The sequence below is a fragment of the Mytilus edulis genome, chromosome 3, assembly GCF_963676685.1.
Source record: "Mytilus edulis chromosome 3, xbMytEdul2.2, whole genome shotgun sequence".
Lineage (NCBI taxonomy): Eukaryota > Metazoa > Mollusca > Bivalvia > Mytilida > Mytilidae > Mytilus > Mytilus edulis.
Window position 1 is genome coordinate 60,974,538 of NC_092346.1, and position 27,840 is coordinate 61,002,377.

The 27,840-nt window shown below is 33.2% G+C and overlaps 1 protein-coding gene and 2 long non-coding RNA genes across 4 annotated transcripts in view; 2 read left to right on the plus strand and 1 right to left on the minus strand.

Annotated features, from left to right (window-relative positions):
- Positions 1-27,840, plus strand: part of LOC139517007 (mitochondrial amidoxime-reducing component 1-like) — a 47,226-nt gene that overhangs the window by 4,319 nt on the left and 15,067 nt on the right. The window lies entirely within an intron of this gene.
- Positions 1-27,840, plus strand: part of LOC139517012 (uncharacterized) — a 33,607-nt gene that overhangs the window by 297 nt on the left and 5,470 nt on the right. The gene's annotated exons all lie outside the window — the stretch shown is intronic.
- Positions 1,531-10,509, minus strand: LOC139517011 (uncharacterized). The gene is made up of 3 exons (XR_011663071.1): positions 10,424-10,509; positions 9,132-9,216; positions 1,531-1,559 (listed from the first exon to the last, which is right to left on the minus strand). It is a non-coding gene; the product is annotated as an uncharacterized lncRNA (long non-coding RNA).

Here is a 27,840-nt window from a genome sequence, read left to right on the forward strand (position 1 = left end):
CTTTTACTTTTCTACATTGGCTAGAGGTATAGGGAGAGGGTTGAGATCTCATAAACATGTTTAACCCCGCCGCAATTTTGCGCCTGTCCCAAGTCAGGAGCCTCTGGCCTTTGTTAGTCTTGTATGATTTTAAATTTTAGTTTCTTGTGTATAATTCAGAGTTTAGTATGACATCCATTATCACTGTACTATTATGCATATTTTAGGGGCCAGCTGAAGGACACCTACGGGTGCGGGAATTCTCGCTACATTGAAGACCCATTGGTTGCCTTCGGCTGTTGTTTTCTCTATGGTCGGGTGGTTGTCGCTTTGACATATTCACCATTTCCTTTCTCAATTTTATTTGTTCCACTATGATTTTTGCCTTTGTCTCAATAGCAGCTAACTTTTTGTATATATTGTACATGTACATGCAAGTCGTCAAAACATCAACCCAAAAATGTAAGATCTGTAAGTTTGCTTTCGCAATTTTTTTGTTCTTCCCATGCCGGAATTCTAACCCATGTTACTGAGATATTGTGACACCAAATCTGTACAATTTTTAAACACCAGAGAAGAGCAGATGATTTAAACACTTTTGTGTAATCCAGCATTATATAAGATGTTTTTGTGTCTAATGTTATAGTGCAGTTTGAGCATTCAAAAACATGTTCATTATGTCCACTGGTTGTGTTTGGTTGCTGTCTGCCATATTAAATGGATTTCCTTTTTTTTTTGTTTTTTTGCTTAAATTTGTCTATTAGCTTTCTCTTTTGAAATTAAAAGAAAACAGTTCACAAATTAGGTGTGCTGGGCTTATTTTAATTAACCTTCATCAGAAACATACAAACAAAAATTTGACAGCAAATGATGTAGATACCATTATCTTGGGACTTAATAAGCCCATGTATAACAATCTTTAAATTAAGGCTTTTGCTTATTGTTGAAGACTTCAGGTGACCTGTACTTGTTTACATCAGTGCCATATTATAATGGGCTAGTAGTTGTCTCAATTGCAATCATTCCATGTATCCTTGCTTTTGTATCATTTAAAGACTTCAATTCTTAAATCATTTAAGTTAACACATTTTAATTTCAAAACATTCAACAGATATTTCCAAATAACAAATTTTGTAAACAACAGATATAATTGGTAACTGGTAATTATTTTACAGTCAATATGTTTTTATATTTATCAAGAGGCATCATAATCATGTTCATTAAATTCTTTCCTTGTCAGACTGTTACTGATCTCAAAACCAGTGAAAATTGCAAGTAGCTCAGTGGCGGATGCAGGAATTTTCGAAAGGGGGGGTGCTAGCCCAGGGCAAAGGGGGGGTGCAAAACATATGTCCTGATTCAAATGCATTGATCGGCCAAAATAAAGGGGGGGTGCGCACCCCCGGAACCCCCCCTCTGGATCCGCCACTGTAGCTTTTAGTTTATAGTAGTACTATTTTGATAAGATGTGTAATTTTTCGTCATTTCTTTTGATGTTCTGTCATAATCAGTCAGACTATTTCACCAAGATGTTTTCAAATTCTCCTAGTACTTCAAAGTGCTCTTTTTTCAATAATAATCTGAAATACACAAAATCAACAGGTTAGTAACTTCATAATGTACAAACTTTAACATGTCAGATTAATATGATTAAGAAAATGATGTGCAGCGCAGCCTTGTTATTTGACTGACCAGTTGGTGCATGTTTGGACACAATATTCAAGCTTGATAGACTGTCTGTATTTGGATTTTGATCAAAATTATGAGAAAAAAAATCCCCCCTCCCCCAATTTTTTTCAACCCCCTTTCAGTAATTACCCCAAAACTTAATCCCATCCTTTTCCTTTGTGGTATGGTACTTTGCAGTACAATTTTAAAGAAATCCATACACTTAAACACAAAATATTGTCTGGAAATTAGAAAAATGCTTGTTTTTGACCCCCTATTTCCTGAACGTTTGAGGCAATAACCCCTTTAAACAATTCCAGTCTACCCTTTGTGATATGGAACCTTGAAGAACAATTTCAGAGAGATTAGTACACTGGCACACAAGTTAATGTCTGGAAACTACAAAAATGCTTCTTTTTTGCCCCTAATTTCTAAACTGTTGGTACCATCACCCCAAAAATCAACCCAACCTTCCTTTTTGGTATTAAACCTTGTGGTACTTATTTTTGCTAAAGGCTGAAAGCAAACCACTGAACTGTCATTGTTCATAAAGATAGTTTTCATGGGCAATCTTAGCACATCTCTTCATTTTTACATGATGATCATTTTGAAAATCAGTCATTGTTATTTGTGGAAACCCTTCTTGGAATTTAGTGAAACTTGAATAGGCCAATTAAAATTAATTGATAGATTTTCATCCCCGCCCGCCCCTCTGAAATCGTCCCGCCCCGATTTTTTTTATTTTACAAAATTTACGATTTCCGGATTTTGTTCATGTCCGTTACCAGTAACCATCCATACTTTTGTTTCATTCAAACTTCCTGTTTCAAATTTCGGTTTTGTATATCTTCGAGTAATCTAACGAAAATGATACACCCTCTGTCACAATACCCTGGATATATTCATTAAACAACAACTTCTTTTTGGTTAAGTTCATGTTTTACATCATCTTGCTTTAGCACCAAACCTATTACTTTCAACACTGTTTGAGTTTTCATTTTATTCTGTACTCATAATACATGTGTTGCATACATTTGTACCAATACATTTGGTAATTTTATGGGGACTACACACCATCGCTTAGAAAGCAAAATGAATTGGGTGAAGGTATAGTCCTACTGAAGAGAGCATTTCTCTACATTTTTTATGTTTACTATATATAGGCCAGTTTATAAAGATGCAATTACATGTATAACAGTGGTTGTCAATCAGAGATATTTATTCAAGAGTTTGAACAATTTTGTACATGATATAAGCTTATTTTACACTTGCTTATACGCCCCGCGGTATGAAGAACTCGTCACAAAAAGGTTTCATAGGAAATAAAATTTAAAAAATAAAATCCTCCCACCCGCCCCAGTTTTTTCAAAAATCTGGATGAAAATCTACTAATTAATTTTAGTTGGCCTTATATAAGCATTACCATTTTTATGATAAAAAAATTCAAAATATTTTCATTTCCTGTATCTACATGATCTAATTAATAAAGGATTTTAGTATTTTTGCAGTTAACATTAATCTGTAGCTTCTTTCTAGGGTTTAATATAAAACAAAGAGTGCACACGCTGAAATGTCTCGCCTTCTTTTGTAGTCCTTAAATTAAAGCTTTATTACAATTGAAACATAACCTTAACATTAACCTAAAAAACTAAAAATTGACCACTAAACCATGAAAATGAGGCCAAGGACAGGCAAGGTGAGATGAACCATACAAGGCACACATCTATACAGCTAATAATTCTTCCATACAACTAATATATTTCCATACACCTAATATAGTTATTATAGCAGTAGACTTATTGCATATATTATTAGATAAAAAGACAAAAACTCAAAAACTTAACTTTGACCACTGACCATGAAAATGAGGTCAAGGGCAGATGACACATACCAGCTAGAAATGTACACCTAACAATCATTCTGTTATTATTTCCATACACCAAATATATTAGACCTATTGCAAATAGTATATGAAAAACAGAAAAAAACCCACAAAAACTCAACTATAATCACTGAACCATGGAAATGAGGTCAAGGTCAGATGACACCTGCCAGTTGGACATGTACACCTTATAGTCCTCCATACACCAAATATACTAGACATATTGCTTTTAGTATCTGAGATATGGACTTGACGGTCACCAAAACTTAACATGTTCACTGATCCATGAAAGGAGGTCGAGGTCAAGTGAAAACTGTATGACAGCCATGAGGACCTTGCAAGGTACTCACATACCAAATATAGTTATCCTATTACTTATAATAAGAGAGAATTTCACTTTACAAACCAGATGCTCCGCAGGGCACAGCTTTATAGGACCACAGAGGTCGAACCCTGAACAGTTGGGGCAAGTATGGACACAACATTTAAGCTTGATACAGCTCTGAATTTGGATTGTGATTAAATAGTTGACACAAGATAGGTTTCTGACACAGAATGAATGTGGTCTAAGAACTTACACTTAATAAACTGTTATCACAGAGATATGTATCCCCTTTTTGTAATTTTGATTATGCAATGTTGAAATTAAATAGCAATATTTTAACATGTAAGTTATGCAAATATTCATGTAATTTTGATAATGCAATGTTGAAATCAAATAGCAATATTTTAACATGTAAGTTATGCAAATATTCAAAGTCTATGAACAATGACTGAAGGTACATGGCTAAACAATCTCCATGGAATGAGATGTGTCAATGATAAATATAATACAACTGCATACCAATTACCATTGACTCATAATAAGTAGTTCCCTTTAAACGAACCTAAACACAAACATTAACTTTTAAACTATGTAAAAGTTTCAAAGTCAATGAACCATGATCAGGGGTGGGGCTATATAATCTCCATGAAAACAACACTTTCAAATGACAATAAATTTGCATACCAAATATCATTGACTTAACATTAGCAGTTCATCTTAAACTGATATTATCACAAACTAATACATGTAAACTAAGCAAAAGTTTCAAAGTCAATAGACCATGACTGAGGGGGCAGGGCCAAATATTCTCCATGGAAATGAGATGTGCTAATGTTTATAAAACTGAACACCAATTAACATTGGCCTACCACTAATGGTTCCCCTTGAACTGACCTTATCACAAACTAATACATATTAACTTAGCAAAATTATCAAAGTCTATAGACCATGACAAAGGAGGCGGAGTCAAAAAATTTCCATGAAAATGAGATATGCCAATGCTTATACAACTGCATACCAAATATCATTGACCTACCACTAGTGGTTCACCATAAATTGACCTAATCACAAACTAATACATTGTTGATGCTGCCGCCGCGGGGAACACCATACCTATGTCTCATTTTTTTACTCCGTCAAGGCGAGAAAAAAACTTATAAATTTTAAATTGGACATTTACCTATTATGGTCAAATATCCAAAATATAAATACATGGTTAGATTCAGCATATCATCATGATCATAGAACCCCAAGAATTCAATTTTTGATGAAATCAAATAATGTGCAATTTTAGTCCCTTTAGACCTCAAGCATGTCAATGTGGATCAATTTGATAACCAGGCCCAAATATTAAAATTCTAAATACACGGTTAGATTCAGCATATTAAAGAACCCCATTTTTGTTGAAATCAAACAAAGTTTAATTTGAACCCCGATTTGGACCAAGTCCATAATCAACCAGGTGCTCCGCAGGGCGCAGCTTTATACGACCGCAGAGGTCGAACCCTGAACAGTTGGGGCAAGTATGGACAAAACATTCAAGCGTGATACAGCTCTGAATTTGGATTGTGATCAAATTTTTGACATTATATGGTTTTTTTTTACACAAAACAAATGTCAAGATTTTACAAATCAATTAAAGGTTTCTTCAAACTTTTTAAATCTAAAATTAAATAGTTGACACAGCATAGGTTTCTGACACAGAATGAATGTGGTCTAATGAACTTAAAAGTTTTTTTTTTGCCTTTGAGCAATTCACTATGCTGTTAAATATTAATCCTCTCAAAAAAATGTTTGAAGAAATTTTCTTTTTATTTATGAAATCTGAAATGAGAAAAATTTAAACCCCCCCCCCTTTTTTTCACATCCCCGTTTCCCTTTTTCCAAAACTGATATCAATTCAAATTTCTAATGGAGTTTGCAACAATAACTACTCTTTTAAATACATCATAAGATATTAAAATGTAAAATAAAGTGCTTGTTATCACTGAATGGTAAAGATTGGTTGGTAGTAAAAGTGAATATACATTGTTAATTGTATAAAACAATAAAAAAAACTTCATCAGCAACATTTTATATTGGCAAATTTCCAATGAAGTTATTTACATAAAGTTATTGGCAAATAAAAATAGAAAATGACATCATAGTCATGTCTGGCAAATGTCCAACATACATTATCTAAAAACATTTTAGATAAGATAAGGAAAAAAAGCTTCATCAGCAACATTTTATATTGGCAAATTTCCAATGAAGTTATTTACATAAAGTTATTGGCAAATAAAAATAGAAAATGACATCATAGTCATGTCTGGTAAATTTCCAACATATATTATCAACTACTATTCTATACAAAGAAAGATAACTCCAATTGAAAATTAATTGCTATTGCACAATATTGTGCAATTAGATATTTCTTGCTATTGTGCAATACTGTGCAATTGAAAATTTCTTGCTATTGCACAATACTTGATATGGAATCCTGATTTGGACCAATTTGAAAACTGGGCCCATAATCAAAAATCAAAGAAAATATTTAGATAAGGGACGACATCAAAAGATCGATGTAGGATAAAAAACTTAAATCGAATAGTTTGGGGGGGAGGGGGTCAACATTGCTGCAAGTTTTGTTAATCTAAAAATCGATTTTACATACATCCATATAGGTAAATCAATTTTTTCCAAATAAGTTAAGAAGGGGGGTAGGGGGGTCAGCGAAAAAACTATGTGAATTAAGTTTTTTATCCTACATTGAACTTTTGATGTCGCCCCTAAAGCATATCAAATAAGCCCAAGAATTTAATTTTTGTTAAAATCAAACTTAGTTTAATTTTGGACCCTTTGGACGTTAATGTAAACCAATTTGAAAACGGGACCAAAAATTAAGAATCTACATACACAGTTAGATTTGGCATATCAAAGAACCCCAATTATTCAATTTTTGATGAAATCAAACAAAGTTTAATTTTGGACCCCGATTTGGACCAACTTGAAAACTGGGCCAATAATAAAAAATCTAAGTACATTTTTAGATTTAGCATATCAAAGAACCCCAAGGATTCAATTTTTGTTAAAATCAAACTAAGTTTAATTTTGGACCCTTTGGACCTTAATGTAGACCAATTTGAAAACGGGACCAAAAATTAAGAATCTACATACACAGTTAGATTTGGCATATCAAAGAACCCCAATTATTCAATTTTTGATAAAATCAAACAAAGTTTAAATCTGGACCCTTTGGGCCCTTTATTCCTAAACTGTTGGGACCAAAACTCCCAAAATCAATACCAACCTTCCTTTTATGGTCATAAACCTTGTGTTTAAATTTCATAGATTTCTATTTACTTATACTAAAGTTATGGTGCGAAAACCAAAAAAAATGCTTATTTGGGTCCCTTTTTGGCCCCTAATTCCTAAACTGTTGGGACCTAAACTCCCAAAATCAATACCAACCTTCCTTTTGTGGTCATAAACATTGTGTTTAAATTTCATTGATTTCTATTTACTTAAACTAAAGTTATTGTGCGAAAACCAAGAATAATGCTTATTTGGGCCCTTTTTTGGCCCCTAATTCCTAAACTGTTGGAACCAAAACTCCCAAAATCAATCCCAACCTTTCTTTTGTGGTCATAAACCTTATGTCAAAATTTCATAGATTTCTATTTACTTAAACTAAAGTTATAGTGCGAAAACCAAGAAAATTTGAATATGAAAAATGTGCATGTATCATGTCTGCATGGGTGTGCACATGGCCTGATTTCATGTTTTTTATGCATAGATTAGGCAATGTTTTTCCCATTGTCTCTGGATAAAACTTTTTGGTACTATTAAAAGTACAATTTATTTTTATTTCATTATAAACTAGAGAAAATTCTGATTCTAATGATATAGTTTTATACAAGTATCTTCATTAACATTAACACCACTAAGGGTCAATTATAGATGGTCCCTCAAAATATGACGTCATAGAAAAAAACTGTTGATTGCACCCTAAATACAAGGTTAGATTTGACATATATACAAGAACCCAAATAATTCATTTTTTGATGAAATCAAACAAAGTTTAATTTTGGACCCTTTGGACCCTCATTCCTTAACTGTTTGGGACCAAAACTCCCAAAATCAATAACAACCTTCCTTTTGTGGTCATAAACTTTGTGTTAAAATTTCATAGATTTCTATTCACTTATACTATTAAAGTTATTGTGCAAAAACCAAGAAAAATGCTTATTTGGGCCCTTTTTGGCCCCTAACTCCTAATCTGTTGGGACCAAAACTCCCAAAATCAATTTGAAACTTCCTTTTCTTGTCTTTAACCTTGTGTTTAAATTTAATAGGTTTCTATTTACTTATACTAGTTATAGTGTGAAAACCAAATGTCTTCGGATGACAACGACGACGCCAACCTCATACCAATATACGACCAAAATTTTGAATTTTTGCAGTCGTATAAAAATCTTAACTCTTTTTTCAAGTAGACACTCAACCATGAAAATTAGGTCAAGGACATTAGACATGTGACTGAGAGAAACTTGGTAACCTGAGGCATTTTGGTATATATTCAAAGTATGAAGCATCCAGGTCTTCATCCTTCTAAAATATAAAGCTTTTAAGAATTCAGCTAACTCCGCTGCTGGCCCCCAGAACATTATATATATGTCGAGCTTTCTGCAACAAAAGTTGCAGACTCGACAATAAGATGATGTGGTATAATAGTCTATTTTCACATTATCAACTTTTGACTCGGATTCTATGTTTTTTCAACAGGTTTTAATACCTTCTCTGTGGTAAGATATCTTGGTACTCTGTCACTACAAACACCCGAAAGAAGTAAATTCAAAAATATAAATGGTGCAATTTTGGGGGAAGGTTTACTGTTTTCTGATGATTTAGTAATGTATAGAAAACATAATGGCATATGCATTAAACAGTTAACTTCCCTCAAATTTGTTCCGATTAAAGTGGGTACATGTAAATAGGAAATTTGTCTATTGCCAATGACACAATATCCACCTTGAATGACATGGACATCAAATAACTGATACCATGGATACTGTGTCATACTTTCACAGATTTCTATGAAACTTTGCAGATGCTTTTATGATTGCATTTTTAGTTGTGCTAATGTTGATGGTATGTGTTAATATACATGTACTGCCCACTTTAAACAAATTTTATTGTTTCACATACAGTTATTACCATCTTACCCAATACATTTGATGCATACTCGAGGTACATGTATTAATACAAATATAAACATTACTTTAAATTTATGTTTACCTTCATTTGATATCCTTAATCTTCAGTCAAACTTTCCGACTCCTCAACCATTTTTTTGTCAACAGAGGAAATTTACCTCCTTTATCTACAATAAAATTCTAATTAAAACTAGACCTTACAAAAAACTCTGTGGCTAATTTATTAAATAATTAGGAGTTGACTGACAATTTCAACCATTCATGATACTTATTTGATGATCTTTTCTTGTTGATCATTTTTGCGACTTAAACTAAAATTTCTCTCCATCTATATGTTATTTGTTTAGATGACATCAAGTGATGGCTATAATCATTCATTTATAGGTCTAGGTTAGCTTTTTAGGGCATACGATACAGTTACAGAGGAGGTAATGACGTTGCTAATGCAAAATGTTATTTTCGCGACATCAAACTTTAACATACCAGAGAAAAATGCATTTTTCGACTGATTTTTATCATTCAAACTGAATTTATTTGAAAACGAGTTCATGGAACCCCATTTTTCAAAACAGCAATTTGTTTGACTTTCAATTTGCAGGGAGATTATGTGACCCAAATTTGATAAAACTTTAAATAAAGGATTTTTTTTAATTTTGATAAACATAAAGCCAAAAATGACATATTTTTCCTCAATTCATGAACATTTGATAAATACGAGTTATTTCGGAATAAAAAATGCATAATTTTTTAGGATACTTATAAAATACAGAAATTACCGATTATTTAAAATCATAAGAAACCTCAAAATAAAAAAAAATATGCATATGTTTTTTATAACTAAATGGTTAGTTTTCATTAAACAACTTATGTACATATACTTTTTTCTGATGAAAATTCTTTAATTTGTCCACATTTAGAAGAAGAGTACTTATTTTTAATTGCTTGCTGCCAGCAAGCAATTTGCCGACATATTTTCAGTATGCATAGTGACCCGAGCGTAACCCTCCTCGTAAAAATCTGGTGACCACAATACGCATGGATCTGTCATTGAAATAAACAAATATCTGATTATACATGTTAAACACGTGCTCAATACCCATGCTTTTTGTGATTTGTTTACTATAAGGTGACAATTGGTTAAACTCGGCTTCAAATCACGGCATTTAATGAGCAGCCATATTTGTTCAATCATAACAAACAGAGAGAGAAAAAAAATGGCGATTAATATATGATATATTTGCGAAAATAATGATAAAATCCTGCACATAGCACTAAGTTTATGAATGTATACATCCATTGGTTCAAGAATTGGACAAACATTATTTTTCACCACTCACTCGTTTCATATGACTTTAACAAACTAGTGTCGCTCACCTTGGTCTATGTGAATATTAAACAAAGGACACAGATGGATTCATGACAAAATTGTGTTTTGGTGATAGTGATGTGTTTGTAGATCTAAATACTTTACTAAACATTCTTGCTGCTTACAATTATCTGTATCTGTAATGAACTACGTCCAGTTAGTTTCAGTGGAAAATTATAGTGAAAATTTACAAATTTTAAGAAAAATGGTTACAAATTGACTATAAAGGGCAATAACTCCTTAGGAGGTCAATTGACCATTTTGGTCATATTGACTTAATTGTAAATCTTACTCAGCTGAACAATATTGCTGTTTACAGTTTATCTCTATAATAATATTCAAGATAATAACCAAAAACGGCAAAATTTCCTTAAAATTACCAATTCAAGGGCAGCAACCTAACAACTGGTTGTCCGATTCATCTTAAAAAATTCTGGGCAGATAGATCCTGAATAATAATTAAACCCCATGTCAGATTTGCTCTAAATGCTTTGGTTTTTGAGTTATAAGCCAAAAACTGCATTTTACCCCTATGTTCTATTTTTTGCCGTAGCAGCCATCTTAATTGGTTTGCCCGGTCACAAAACACAATTTTTAAACTAGATAGCCTAATAATGATTCTGGCTGTGTTTGGTAAAATTTGGCCCAGTAGTTTCAGAGGAGAAGATTTTTGTAAAAGTTAACTAAGATTTACGAAAAATGGTTAAAAATTGACTATAAAGGGCAATAACTCCTAAAGGGGTCAACTGACCATTTTGGTCCTGTTGACTTATTTGTAAATCTTATTTTGCTGAACATTTTTGCTGTTTACAGTTTATCTCTATCCATAATAATATTCAAGATAATATCCAAAAACAGCAAAATTTCCTTAAAATTACCAATTCAGGGGCAGCAACCCAACAACAGGTTGTCCCATTCATCTTTAAATTTCAGGGCAGATAGATCTTGACCTGATAAATAATTTTACAACTTGTCAGATTTGCTCTAAATGCTTTGGTTTTTGAGTTATAAGCCAAAAACTGCATTTTACCCCTATGTTCTATTTTTAGCCATGGCGGCCATCTTGGTTGGTTGGCCGGGTCAAAAAACACAAATTTTAAACTAGATACTTAAATGATGATTGTGGCCAAGTTTGGTTTAATTTGGCCCAGTAGTTTCACAGAAGAAGATTTTTGTAAAAGATCATGGAGATTTACGAAAAATGGTTAAAAATTGACTATAAAGGGCAATAACTCCTAAAGGGGTCAACTGACCATCTTGGTCGTGTTGACTTATTTGTAAATCTTACTTTGTTGAACATTATTGTTGTTTGCAGTTTATCTCCATCTATAATAATATTCAAGATAATAACCAAAAACAGTAAAATTTCCTTAAAATTACCAATTTAGGGGCAGCAACCCAACAATGGGTTGTCTGATTCATCTGAAAATTTCAGGGCAGATAGATCTTGACCTGATTAGCAATTTTACCCCACGTCAGATTTGCTCTAAATGCTTTGGTTTTTGAGTTATAAGCCAAAAACTGCATTTTACCCCTATGTTCTATTTTTAGCCATGGCGGCCATCTTGGTTGGTTGGCCAGGTCAAAAAACACAAATTTTAAACTAGATACATCAATGATGATTGTGGCCAAGTTTGGTTTAATTTGGCCCAGTAGTTTCAGAGGAGAAGATTTTTGTAAAAGTTAACGACGACTGACGACGGACGCCAAGTGATGAGAAAAGCTCACTTGGCCTTTTAGGCCAGGTGAGCTAAAAACAATTTGTGTTTATCTTTTATAACAAAAAAATTATGTCTTTTCTTCGAAAAAAGAAAATACGGCCACATATCTGAATTTTGAGCAAATATACAAAATTTCGACCTCATTTTTCTCAAAAAGTAGCACATGAAGGTATATTTATTATTACATATTTGATTTAATCAGGTAAAAAATAGCCTATGCAAATTTTCACGAACTTGTAAATACAGGATCAAAACTGTACGGTATGCCCTAAAGAGAAATTCAGCCCATTGTGTAAGGACAAGGATAAAATATTGATTATTAGAACATGCTTTCAGTAACTATTTCATGTGTTTTTGTTTTAGGATTTTTTATTGTGCTTTGACTTTGTACTGATCTTAGAATTAAGCCCTTTTCAAATGGTTTATATAGTTTGCTAGTTGGAATGTTGCACCACTGTCATAGGTTAGAAGGAGGGTTTCGTGCCAGCAACCATTTTTAATGTTTTACAAACTCCATGTGTCTGTCTCAATTCAGGAGCTTGTAATTCAGTAGTTTGTTGCTGTATATCATAACAGTTTATCGCTCAATGTTTTGTTAATAAATCAGGCCCTAAGTTGTTCATTGGTAATTTCAAGTCCTTGATGTTGTATAGCTCATTGTTGAAGGATGTACAGTTACCTATGGTTGTTAATTTTTGTCTCACTGGTCTCTCATGGAGAGTTGTTTCATTTACAATCATCAGTTGATCATACCACATCTTCTTATTTTTACAAAACATTTAAATAAGTATACTTCACCTTAGAAGCTGCAAACAAACTGGTACAGTCCAAGTTCCTTTTCTCTTTGTTTCTTCAACATCATTTGTATGAATGTATCTGCAACATCTACAAGGAAAAATTGTTTCTGTAAAAATGATAAACGTACTTCAATCTTATACTTAATAAAAAAAAAATGGGGTCACCGTTCACAACCTGCCTTCGAAAGAAGCATACATTTTTGTAAAGGTACCTTTTTTCTGTTCAACTAATAGCAGAAATAGAGGTACATGTAATACCGAAATAAGAGAACTTAATTACAGAAATCGCTCAAATTTTACAATAGTTTAGTTTAAGAACAGCTTAATTGAAAATAATAATAAAAAAAAAGGTCACGGATGAGTTCCAAAAATGGCATTTTTATACCAAAGGGAGATAATTTTGAGCAATTTTAATGATATCTACATTTTACAATTCATCTGAGGCCATCAAAAATTGATTTTTTAAAATTATTTTTGTACCATATGATAAAGTAACAACTCTTGCACGTTAAAGACACCCTTGTAGATTTCGAAAAAGAGTAGACTAATGCCGCTACAAGGCAGCACTCGCACCCGCAAAGTGGAAAGGGATTGATATAAGTTGTAAAACTTGTTTCCCAATCCACTATAAATAAATATGTTTAAACTAAAGTAACAACTACTTAAGGTAACAAATAAAAGAAGTAGGTAAGGTTCCGATTTTGGCCTCAAATTTCAAATTCATCTAACGAAAGATTTTGGACACTTTTTAAACTCTTAACTGTCTATTTCAATTGATTCAATTAGTTAATGTGAAAGATTTTGACTGACTTAGTCATTAAAAACGCTCAGATTCAAGCTTTCGTATGAAAAATCTATTGAATTTGCCAAAAAATGTCACTTTTCTGATGGTTTTTGTCAAAAAATGAAAGTGGCCGCATCTGTGTTCATCAACCTTTACATGTATATATATATTATGTATTATCATTAAATACAATTAAAGAACCTTAGTGAGCACACTCACATACCCCACGTTCCCACATTGTCATTGGAGAAATTAAATTAGTGTAAGAAAAAAAAATTGTATAAGAAAAATTAATTTCCTGCCAATATGCACATCTAAATAGTATGTCCTTATTATCTACAAAATTTCATGAAATTCTGTTGTGTGGTTTCAGAGGAGTTGAGATGACAAACTGTTGCAGAAGTACATTGAAGCAAATAAGTTCAAAGGGGCGTAACTCCTAGAAAAAAAATTGAATCACAATTTCCCGTCGATATGCAGAACTACATCGTATGTCCTTAATATCTGAAAAGGTTTCGTGAAATTCTGTTGTGTGGTTTGAGAGGAGTTGCCATAACAAACTGTTGCAGTAAAACATTGAAGTAAATAAGTTCAAAGGGGCGTAACTCCTAGGAAAAAAATTGAATCGCAATTTCCCGTTGATATGCACAACTACATAGTATGTCCTTATTTCTGAAAAGGTTTCATGAAATTTTGTTGTGTGGTTTGAGAGTAGATGAGAAGACAAACTGTTGCAGTAGTACATTAAAGTAAATAAGTTCAAAGGGGCGTAACTCCTAGAAAATAAATTGAATCGCAATTTCCCGTCGAATATGCACAACTACATAGTATGTCCTTATTATCTGAAAAGGTTTCATGAAATTCTGTTGTGTGGTTTGAGAGGAGTTGCGATGACAAACTGTTGCAGTAGTACATTAAAGCAAATAAGTTCAAAGGGGCGTAACTCCTAGAAAATAAATTGAATCGCAATTTCCCGTCGATATGCACAACTACATAGTATGTCCTTATTATCTGAAAAGGTTTCGTGAAATTCTGTTGTGTGGTTTGAGAGGAGCTGCGATGACAAACTGTTGCAGTAGTACATTAAAGTAAATAAGTTCAAAGGGGCGTAACTCCTAGAAAAAAAATTGAATCGCAATTTCCCGTCAATATGCACAACTACATAGTATGTCCTTATTATCTGAAAAGGTTTCATGAAATTCTGATGCATGGTTTGAAAGGAGTTGTGATGACAAAAAACAGGACTGACGGACAGACGAACAGGTCAAAAACATTATACCCTCCGCAACTCGTTACATGGGGTATAATTAACATTTCAATATTATAAATGAACACGAATAATTACAATATCATAATGTAAGGGGAAAATTTACACTTTCATTTAAGACAGAAACCGTCTAAAATTTACCAAAAAATCTAAAATTTTGAAGATTTCAGTAATTTAGCATAACTTAATGATGCTACATGTAGTACCTGATATATGCATTGTATTGTCAAAAACATCCTATATTTATTTAGCAGAAGCATGCTACTTTCCAATAAATAGCTTAAGGATTACATTTTCACAATTTTGTAAAACTGCTATATTTTGTGGCCAAATAGGGGTCTTTCTGAATCTACTCCTTTGTAATGAAAAAATAAATGTTTATTTTTCTCTTAAATTTTTATACATGTACCCTCGAGCCTCCTTATTGTAACTTATAGTAGTTTCTGGTTTTATCATTGTTGCAGGCCATACAGTGACCTAAAGTTGTTAATTTCTAATGTAGTTGTGTCTATTGTCTAGAGACAAGATTTGTCTCATTGGCAATCATACAGTATACCATATTTTCTTTTTAATTTGTTGACTTAATATTCTGAATATTTCAACACCTATTCACATATTTTTAAACTAGAAATCAATGGTGGATCTAGAAATTTTCATAAGAGGGGGCCCTTTTACTGCCTAAGAGGGGGTCCCTACTTGAGTCATTCCCTATACAATCAACTAAATTTTTCTAACAAAAGGTGTTGTCAGACCGGGCCACCTGATTCTGCCTATCTAGAAACATAATAGTGAGTTGTCTCATTGGCAATCATACAGTGTACCACATTTTCTTTTTAATTTGTTGACTTAATATATTTCTTAATATTTTCAACACCTATTCACATATTTTTAAACTAGAAAACAATGGCGGATCTAGAAATTTTCATAAGAGGGGGCCCATAGACTGCCCAAGAGGGGGTCCCCACTTCAGTCTTTTCCCCTTACATTATGATATTGTAAAGTCAATTGTAAAATACTGGTATAGATTTGAAAATCTTACAACTGAATTCATATGTTGAAATCATAATCTTTCAGTCAGTTTAATTGAAGTCTGGAGCTGGCATGTCAGTTAACTGCTAGTAGTCTGTTGTTATTTATGTATTATTGTCATTTTGTTTATTTTCTTTGGTTACATCTTCTGACATCAGACTCGGACTTCTCTTGAACTGAATTTTAATGTGCGTATTGTTATGCGTTTATTTTTCTACATTGGTTAGAGGTATAGGGGGAGGGTTGAGATCTCACAAACATGTTTAACCCCGCCGCATTTTTGCGCCTGTCCCAAGTCAGGAGCCTCTGGCCTTTGTTAGTCTTGTATTATTTTTATATTAGTTTCTTGTGTACAATTTGGAAATTAGTATGGCGTTCATTATCACTGACCTAGTATATATTTGTTTAGGGGCCAGCTGAAGGACGCCTCCGGGTACGGGAATTTCTCGCTACATTGAAGACCTGTTGGTGACCTTCTGCTGTTGTTTTTTATTTGGTCGGGTTGTAGTCTCTTTGACACATTCCCCATTTCCATTCTCAATTTTATCAGTCTATTGAAAGATGCTTATAAATGCAGCCAAGAGCTTCACAAATCTAACATAACTTCTTCTGCCAGTTCTCATTTGCTAGTAGAAAAAGTTTTTGAAATTAAACAAGAACTAAAACATTTCGGACAATATAAATTTTTGAACATATCTAGCAAATTAATTCACACTAAATATATATTAGCAATTGGTATGCAAAATAAAGCTTCTGATAGAAAACTGTATAATAATGTGAAATTTAAGCTACAGTCATGCTTCAATGATTCCCTATATATAAACAGTGGCGGATCCAAAAATTTTCATAAGTGGGGCCCACTGACTGACCTAAGAGGGGGCCGCTCCAGTCACGCTTCAGTGATTTCCTATATAAGCAACCAAATTTTTCCCCAAAAAGGGGGGGGGGAAGGCCCCCTCCTAAATGATAAATCCGCCTCTGATAAACCAATTTTTTCCCACAAAAGGGGGGGGGGGGTGGCCAAGGATCCGACTATGCATTGGGAACATGTGTACATGTATTAAATATACTGTTCCCAGCTGACACCTTATATGTATAGGAAGTGCCCCCTCCCGAGATTCCTGTTTATTCAATTCAATTCAATATTTTATTGGAAAGAGCTCAATAGAGGCGTGATCCAAATACAGATAATAAATAATATTAAAACAACACACAAATGAAATAACGATTCATGGAACAAGTCAAGCCAATTCTATGTATACAAATACATCATAAACTGATATTGATACCATAGACTTATATTTCAGTATTATTCTAGATTTTCATATATTTACTTAAAACACACAATATAAGATATTTATATATATATATATGTATATGGACAAACTACTGTCAAGGATTATAATCTGATGAAACGGTATGGTGGTCTCTCAAATCAAGAGCTTCTTCATTATACATACAAATAGATTTTAATTCCTTTTCAGACATTCATTCATTCATTCATATCTTTATTTCCTCTATTAAGAGATTCAATGAACAATCATATATGTAAACAGCTCAAATTACAAAAGTTTTCAAAATAAATAATAACACAATATGATATTATAATATGTACAATAACAAAATAAAGTTCTGTGCTTATATATATAACTGAAGAAAATTTTGACAAAAATTGCTCTCACTAACGACGGTTCATGCACTGGCACATTAACGAATCGTTGTTCTCCTTAATCTACTATATGCAGCGACACAGTGTGCAACGTGCACATGGCAAAGATTATAAAAACTGTCGGTGTCTATATTGTTCGTTGTTATGTGCTTCCCCAAAAGAATGCAATATAACTCTTCATCGTCGTATGAATAAAGTTCCACAAATAAATGCAATGGGAATTTTTCAATTATAAACTCCCACCACATATCTCTGATTAAATGAGTTCCGCTACAGCTACAACATGCATGTACATATACATCTAAAAACTGAGTGTTACATAGTTCGCATGTACCTCCAGTGGTATTTGGAATGTCGGTTAGCAGTTTAGTAATATAATAGGAGTTTACGATTTCTCTGGATGATTTAGAACTTTTCCAGAAGTCTGGAACTCTAACCGATCGGTGAATACTTCTAAAGCGAGAAAAGTTATTATCGTTATGTAAACGCCGAGTCCATTCGTCAGTTTGTACTTTGTCAACTGTATTTTGCACTATAGCTTTCCAAAATTGCTTCGTTGGAAAAACTCCCTCTCGCAAAAAGTCAAGCATATAAGAATGAAGGCTATATTTATACAAAATGTTCATAATATCAGGAATGAATCCATGATGATTGCGTTCATTGTCAATAAAATAGGTAAACAGACGCACAAGAAATATTTTCTTCGTTAAGAAGTTGTCATCAAGACTACACAGTTTTTGCAAGAAATATAACTTCTTAGTCTCTATAGACGAGGTAATAGTATGAAGTCCAAGTATACTTTGGCACATATCTGATCTCGTAGACGTTTTCAAGTCCAAAATTCGCTTGACTATAAAGTGCTGAAAACGATTTAACGCAGCAATGTCGTTTGACTTTAAACTAGTCCACATTTCACAACCATACAGAACAGTAGGTAACACTATAGATTTAAACAGTTTAAGTAGAACACATGGATGTGTTGACTTGTCGCAAACACCGTTGAGCGCAAAATAAGAGTTCTTGCCTTTCCTACATGCATTTGATGTTCTTTCTGTCGATCTGAATTTGGAATTTAGCGCAATGCCTAAGTGAGTGTATTCTTCGGCTACCGGAAGAACACTGTTCGCAATATGCCAGTCGTATGTTACTCGAACTTCTCGCGGATTCAAGGAAAATTGCATTACGCATGACTTTTTCGCATTGAAGCAGAACCTCCATCTATGGGCATAGTCAGCACATATATCTAACATACGCTGGAGACACAACGGAGTTGTGCCAATACATGAAATATCGTCAGCGAGAGCAGGGGAGCAGCTAGCTATGTGATAAACACCAGTTTTCTTATTACATTTTTCAAGATCAACCAACATATCGTTTATAAATACTAAATATAATAAACCAGATAAAACCCCTCCTTGTCTAACCCCTTGTAATACAGGAAAGAACTCAGACTGACACTGGTTTACAATTACTGAACTCATAGTATCAATATGACAGTCATTAATAACTGACCATAATTTGCCTGTTACACCTATTTTATACAATTTACACATAAGACCAATTCTCCAGACAGTGTCAAAAGCTTTTTTACTGTCTAAAAAGGCAACAAAAATTTTACTGAATAATTCTAGGTTATGATAAATTGTTTCATGTAAATTAAACGATGCAGTTAAGCAACTAAGGTACTTTTGAAATCCTTGTTGTTGGAGATTCGGCATGTTCTTGTCATACAACACGAAGTCAATTAACCGAGCTTTAATAATACTTTCAAATAGTTTCAAAACACAGGACAGTAAACTAACTGGTCTATAATTATCGGGTGAAGTTTTGCACTTATTTCCACCTTTGAAGATAGGAACAAGGAGACCTAGTTTCCAGTTCTTTGGTATACGTCCTAATCTGACGATGAGGTTGCATAAGACCGTTATGCACTTCACAACAGGTCTACCTCCGTGGCGCAAATGTTCGTTTTGTACTCTGTCATGTCCAGCAGCTTTTCTATATTTTAACTGACCTATCAATTTAGAAACTTCTTGTTCAGTGATCAATCCACCAGGTAAGTATCCACCTTCAACACCACAAGTTTTAATAATGTCTTTGTATACGCTCTCAATCGAACACTTAAATTCATTGTCAAAATTATCACTGTCTTTTGGTTGGTACAGCTCATGAAAATACTCAGCAAAACAGTTTGCTACAGACTCAGGAGAACTGTACACTTTATTTTCATACACAATTTCGGGGTATATCTTGGAGGAACGACCTTTAAAACGTTTTATTTGTTTCCAAAACAACCGTATATCGCACTCTGCGGTTTCATTTAGATCATCATAACACTTTTGCATATACTGTTCATTAGCCGCTTGTTGTACACGTCTAAATTCGGACTTTGCTCTTTTGTATATTCGATAAGAGTCAAAATGCATTCCTCGAGGTTGACCATCTTGAACCCAAAGTTTACGCATTGACCTTTCATTGTCGTGTGCTCGTTTCACATCTGCGTTCCAATACGGTTTGGTGAGTGGATTAAATCCGCATTTTGGAATTGCGATGTTCGCAGCATTATGCAATGTGCTAACGAAGTCGTCATATATAGTGTCAATATCAGCAAAAGAATAAGAGTTCATTTTATCAATTAATATTTCCACGGGGTCAGACAATAGTTTTTGGTATTGATTGATCTGTGCGTCAGTTACCTTATGCCAAGCTGGTAATTTGTCGCTGGAGTTAATAATACGATGTGGGGTGGAGTCCGTCTCAAACTCAATCACTACTGGCAAATGATCGGATGTGCTACTTATTGCCCCTTCATCAAGGATTTCATAGTACCTTAGTTTTCTATATATAATTTCATTACACAAGATATAATCTAACATTGTTTGTTTAGTTACATACGTATACTTTGGCCCTTTAATTTGTATTTTACCACCAGCATGCAACAAATGATGTCTAGATACAAAATTTAATAACTCTTTTGATTTATAAATATTTGAGATAGATCTGTCTTTATGTAAGCAGCTAGCATTTAAATCACCTGCAATTATACAATTACCATAAACACTATAGTATGCGTATAAACTATCTAGTATACTTAATTCACTCTTGTAATTTTCAATAGAGTCATCAGATGGTAAGTACGCACCAAAGATAAAAAGTGAACCATAAGACTGGTTTTTAAGTTCAATACCAGCTATTCTACTGGAGTTAATGTCACTTATTTCATTTACAGAAAACTGAAGTGAGGTTTTGTATAATATGGCAATACCACCCTTACCATGATAAGCGTTATACCCTATGGGTAATGCATCAGCTTTACTTACACAGTTGTACCCTTTTTCTATAGTAGATAAATAATGTAAAGACCTTTCTTTTAATTTATGTTCAGATATGATACAAATATCACAATCAGTGTCCTTTAACAAATTACTAAGACAAATAGTAGAGGACATGATACCCCTGACGTTCCATGCTACTAACTTAATACTAGACATAAAAAACAAAATGAGAAATACATTCATGAATACTACAACAGTTGAAATACTAGTTCTATTCATTATTAAAGTGTTTTTTTTTATTTTTCGTCTTGTTTCTGGTCGCTTGGGGCATCGGAACCTCGTTGATACCACGCCTGGTTACTGAGCCAGCACCTACAACGCACACCAATCGGCCAAAAGTTTTCACCTTCAATAATATTAGCACAGTTTTCGGCTACATTCAACTTAGCAGACACATAGCGCAAGCTATTCCGCGATTGAAACAATCTCAGGTATGTCACTTGCACGTCTCTACTCTCTAAATATGTCATGATTCCGGAACGGGTTGACTTTGAATCAATTCCTGATAAGTAATACCTTGCGGACCTTTTCCGTGAGACACCAGTAAAGAAATTGTCATCAGTGGACTGAACTGCAGCAGTGGCACCCTGCAAGCGAACGGGTATTTTGAACGTCGTTGGTTCATCATTTTTATGACTGTCGTCTATTTTTGCAAGGACATTTGTACGGAGTGTGTCATGTGTTTGTTGTGAGTCTTTAACTGTACCGTTATAAATCTCCGATTCGGGTGATCGCATTTGTAAATTATAACTATGAGTTGTACTATCAGTAGAAATGACCGGTATGCTTTCTGGGGTAATGTGTGGGTTAACTTTTGTTGCGTACGACTGTTGACACGACATTTTTAGTTCATTGAAACTTTTTTGTGCACTTAAAAGTAATTTGCTATGTCGTATCTGTTCACTGTCTATCTGTTTAATTTTTTCCGAATACATGTTGAAATCAAATTCACCAATTGCTTTTGATTGTTGATTTAGTAATTTTAAGTTTGCTTCGTATTGTGTGTATTTACGTTCGCTGAATACTAAATGTTTACACAGTCTGTCGTTTGAGTCTTCTAATTCTCGTCTTAACTTCTCATTATCAGTTTGTAATTTTTCAATCACTGTACGGTTAGCTTTACCCAGCTTTTCAACTTCGTTTAACCTATCAATAGTCATATGAAGAGTTGTTCTTAATTCGATAAGATGGCAATTCAGTGGTAATATATTAGGTTCGCTAACAGATTTAGGCTCGTCCTTACGAAAAACTTCATCAATGCTAGACGGGTCGCCAGAAATAAACTGTTGTAATAAGTAACAGTCTTTTGCATACTTTTGTGAGGATGAACCTCTGTTTGTACTTTTCCTCGTGATTAATTTCCCTAACGGACACCCCTGTATTGACTTGGCTCGACTGGTCAACATACTCCTATACCATGTAATAGTATCATCAGAATCATTCGTTAATTCAATTAATTTTATGATATATGAGTCTCTAGGAAGATCTATCAATTCAAGATCTAACTTTGCAATAAAATCTTGGTTAGGCATAAAATGTGTCCCTTGACTACAGTCTTGAAAATCTTGGCTATCAACAATGGAGTCATCAATGTTTACATTTCGGCGGACAGGGGTGCCGATTTCTGTTAATATATGCACTATTTGACTATTCTGTGGGGAGTATTGCTTGAAAGTGTCATTCATATTGTATAAGGAATCTACGTTACCACTTTTATCAGCTCCTACATCAGAAATAATACTTGTATCAGACAATTCAACACCTGTCGTCATACATGTACGTCCATTCACATCGGACGCCATCTTTCAATTCAATATTTTATTGGAAAGAGCTCAATAGAGGCGTGATCCAAATACAGATAATAAATAATATTAAAACAACACACAAATGAAATAACGATTCATGGAACAAGTCAAGCCAATTCTATGTATACAAATACATCATAAACTGATATTGATACCATAGACTTATATTTCAGTATTATTCTAGATTTTCATATATTTACTTAAAACACACAATATAAGATATTTATATATATATATATGTATATGGACAAACTACTGTCAAGGATTATAATCTGATGAAACGGTATGGTGGTCTCTCAAATCAAGAGCTTCTTCATTATACATACAAATAGATTTTAATTCCTTTTCAGACATAGGATTTAACATTTTGGTAAAATTTTCATCCAAATTATTTAAATTTATATCATTAATTTTATATTTAGATCTAATTTTGTTATATTGCAGATATTCAGTCAAGAAATGAATCTCATTTTCAATTTTTCCTGTGCAAAATTTACAAAATCTCTCATTAGATGGTATTTTTGGTCTTGCATACTTCCCAGTTTCTATCGCTAATGAGTGTGCATTATTCTTAATTTAGTGAGTTTTTTTCAATTTATATATATACCCTTTCCTCCATTGAATTTTTTTTTTTTGCATACTTGATTCGCATAGGATTTTTTTGATAAAATGCTGAACATATGCTTTAAAGTATTAAGGCATTGCGAAAAACAACTATTTCATCGAATAAATTTGAGTCGGATATATATATATTCCTATGATATTCCTTTTCATAATGGATACCAATTTTATTAAGTCAACTGCAGACACTTTGTATTCAAAGTGTTTCAACTGAGGTACTACAAAGGCGTCAAAAGGCGTCATTATTGAGTAAGGGGGGTGGCGTCAAAAGGCGTCATTATGGAGGAAAGGGTTAAAGGTACAAAATGTATTTAGGAATATTAAAATTTAAATATTCTTGTTGTTTAAATTTTACTAAAAAATAAAAGTTTACCACAGTGTCCATCTTTTATTTTAGAAAGTTCAAATATAATTTTATTTTTGTAGAAATCTTCTAGTTTCTGTTTGAAATTACTATTACAATGCTATTTTTTGCAATATATTTCATTAATTCAGATAGTTTATAAGACCATGAATTTTCTCTATTTGTGAGAGTTTTGTCCACTTCAAAAGCAGCCTTGAAAATTTCATGCGGACCACCAGACCGTTCACCAATATCACTGAGACGCTCATAATATTTATACATAAGTTGATAACATTTAATGCGAATGGGTAAAGTGCCTAATTCACACCGCACTGCTAGATTGGAAGACTTTCCATGAATCACAAGTATGTATTTAAATATGGAGTTTTGTGTTTTGTCTAATTTACTTTTGTCTATAAATGCTTCAAAATTTGGTTTGAATTCTGATAACCATACTTCTGATCCATAAGTTAAAATAGGAGTTATCATTGAATTAAAAAGCTGGAGCCAAGTCTTAACAGACAAATTTTCACTATATGGTAGTTTTGACTTCAATGCAAAATATGCTGTTTTAGCTTTATCTAAGAGGCTTGACACTGCTTGTATAAATTTTCCAGAGCTATGAAAATCAACTCCTAAGTATTTATAACAATCAACAATTTCAATTGCATTAGAACTGTAATATACTAATAAAAGTAAACGTTTTTTTAATTTACTTTTAGTTTTAGAGAAAATTATAATTTTTGTTTTCTTAAGGTTCAAGTCCAGTTTCCATTCAGTACTATGTTTTTGTAAAGAATCAAGAGAGTTCTGGAGACCATCTGCATATTCCGATATCAATAATAAATCATCAGCATACAATAAATGGTTCACTTTTTGACCATTTAAATTTACTGCACTAGTTAAGTTTGTATCTAAGTATTTTTCTATGTCATCAACAAATAAATTACTGTAAATTCAGAAATTATTGCGTGCATTTATTATTGCGATTTTGTCATTTTAGACTTAAATGCGATTTTAATTATAATGATTTTGAGAAAAATCCTGTTTAATTCATATCAATGATTTTAAAATGCGAGTTAAAATTATTGCGTTTACAAGTCTGTCGCATTTTTCGCAATAATCAAAACCTCGCAATAATTTCTGAATTTACAGTAAATAAAGTTGGACTTAAACTGTCACCTTGTTTGACACCCTGATTATCAAGAAAAGGCTTGGTAAACATATTTTGATATTTACATGAATATAAGGTATTAGAGTACATGTCATGCAGTATATTATAAAATTTGCCTTGTATTTCTTTATTTTGTAATTTTAAGAACATAGCTGATCTCCAGACACTGTCAAAAGCCTTTTTAAAATCTACAAAACACACATATAGTTTCTTTTTACATTTAAACAAATATTTGTTTATTATTGTTTTTAAAATAAAGACATGATCTACAGTTCTGTAATTTTTTTCTAAAACCACCTTGATTTGAAAATAATAAATTATGTGTTTCAAGAAAATCACCAAGTCGTTTTTGTAAAATTGATGTAAAGACTTTACCAAGACAGCTTGTTATGCTTATACCTCTATAGTTCCCACAATCAGATGGGTCACCAGATTTATAAATTGATGTCAATAGAGAAATGTTCCAAATTTTGGGGAATTTTTCTGAGTTAAGTATCTTATTAAAAAGTTTGGTCAAAAGTAAAACTAGAGTGTTTGACCACACCTTTAGAAATTCATTAATTATCAAATCAGGACCTCCAGATTTTCCCTTTTTTAACTTCTTAATACAGTCTTTGATTTCTTTACGTGTAATAGGGACATTAAGGGATGTATTAGAAAAGTTGTGATTTTTGTTCTCTATATTTTGATTTGTATCAGTTGTATCATTATTACTTGAAGCAAGCAAATTTCTATAGTGAATCTCCCATTCTTTGGCAGAAATAGCAGGCTCACAATTATTATTCTTTTTTTTGTAATTATTAATGCTTCCCCAAAATTTTTTGGTGTTCTTTGGGTTTATCTCATTTATTTGTTTTATTAAGGAATGAAAAAAATGAAAATTACCGGTAGGGGCTTTACCTAATTTATTTCCAAGGGAACGCACTTTTCGAAGGAGTAAGCAATCATTTGACATCCATACTTTTTTTAGGTTTTTCTTTTTTTTGTGTGTCTTTGCAATATGGATTTTTAAAAATTGCTTTAGGGAGCTACCATTTGATTTTTAGGGGGGGGGCTAGGATGAAATTTGAAAAAAAAGGCAGGACAGGATTTTGAGTAAAAAAAAAAGGCAGGATGAGTAACTTGGCAAAAAAAATGGCAGGATGACAATTATTGTAAAAAAGTCAGGATAAGCTAAGAAATAAAAAAGGCAGGACCAAATAGACTGAAAAATAAAAATACAGGACAGAGATTACAACTAAAAAAAAAAGGCAGGACAAAATTTTTCATCCTAGCCTCCCCATAAAAATCAAATAATGTAGCTACCATTTGATTTTTATGGGGTGGGGGGGGGGGGGGGGGGGGGGTGGGGGGCTAGGATGTAAATTTTGTCCTGCCTTTTTTTTAGCTGTAATCTCTGTCCTGCCTTTTTATTTTTCACTGTGTTCGGTCCTGCCAGAGACATATAATACATTGTATTATCTCTGGTCCTGCCTTTTTTTTTTTTAGTTTATCCTGACTTTTTTACCAAAAGTGTCTTATTTTTTTTTGCAAGTTCAAAACTCCTGCCCTGCCTATTTTTTCAAATTTTATCCTCGCCCCCCCCCCCCCCCCCCCCCCCCCCCCCCCCCCCCCCATAAAAATCAAATGGATAGCTTCGTTAAAGGAAACTGGGTTTTTTTGCAGCTCAAAAGTTTATTAGTCACAAATCAATGGAAAACAATTATCTGGCCATAATCGCGAACATTTCAACAAACTTCCCCATATTAATTCAAATAATTTACATTCTTAACATGACGGCTAAATATATATATATATATATCAGACCGAACGTTCCACGGAATCTTCCGTTGAGACCCCCCCCCCCTTTTTTTCCAAACGGGTATTTTAATGCGTGTTTCCTTAATGGCAGTTTTGAAAGAGACATAATAGTAAGTGACTTTTCACCGAGAAAATTTAAGTATTATGCATTTTACGTATCAAATCTTATCAACACATCTTCATCTTCATCCTCAAGTTTCGTTTGCTCTGTCTTTACGGTCTCCTTTCGTACAGAAAAGTTAGGGCATATTACTACACGAATATTTATTATTAAAGTCGCAACATCCCTAGAAAGATCAATAAAATACAAATGTGTATTGATATCATGGTTTGTTCTACAAAGAACGATGAAATGTCTTGTCATTCTAAATCAAATTAAAACTCGACAGCGGACTATTTTTATGTGCATTTAGAACTTTGTTGACAGATTGCGATTCGTGCTTGAAAATTATTCACAGGAAAAACAGTTTGTTTTGAGCCTAGGCAAACAAAATCAACATTCAATTAAATAAAAAGAGAGTTAAGGATTTACGTGGTAAGATTTTAATAGAACAAGCGAAAAAAGGATCTGAAAAAGCATTTATGAGGGGGAGGACAGGGGGTAGTCCAAATAATTATGACGTCTTGAAAGGCTATTATAATTTTTTTCTTTGACGCATCGTCGATGTAAGGCGTCTAAGAAAAAATTTATAATAGCCTTTCAAGACGTCATAATTACGTCGATGTAAGGCGTCAAAGAAAAAAATTATAATAGCCTTTCAAGACGTCATAATTATTTGGACTAGACAGCAGGGGTACTCCTTTCCTTCTCTCACCCATTTTCCTCCTTTCTCCTACCCCTCTTCTCCTTATTTTATTTTTTTTTAATTTACCGGAAAAAAAAAGATATTTTATTTCTTCATATTTTATTTTTTTCTCCAACTTCTCCTTTTCCCAACCTTCCTCTCCTTTCACCTACCCCCTTCTCCCACCCCTTTCTCCTACCTCCTTTCTCCCTGTCTCCCTTATCCCTGTCCTCCCCCTCATTTATATCTGATACTGATCATAACTCATGAATAAAAATGGTATCTGGTCTCAGTT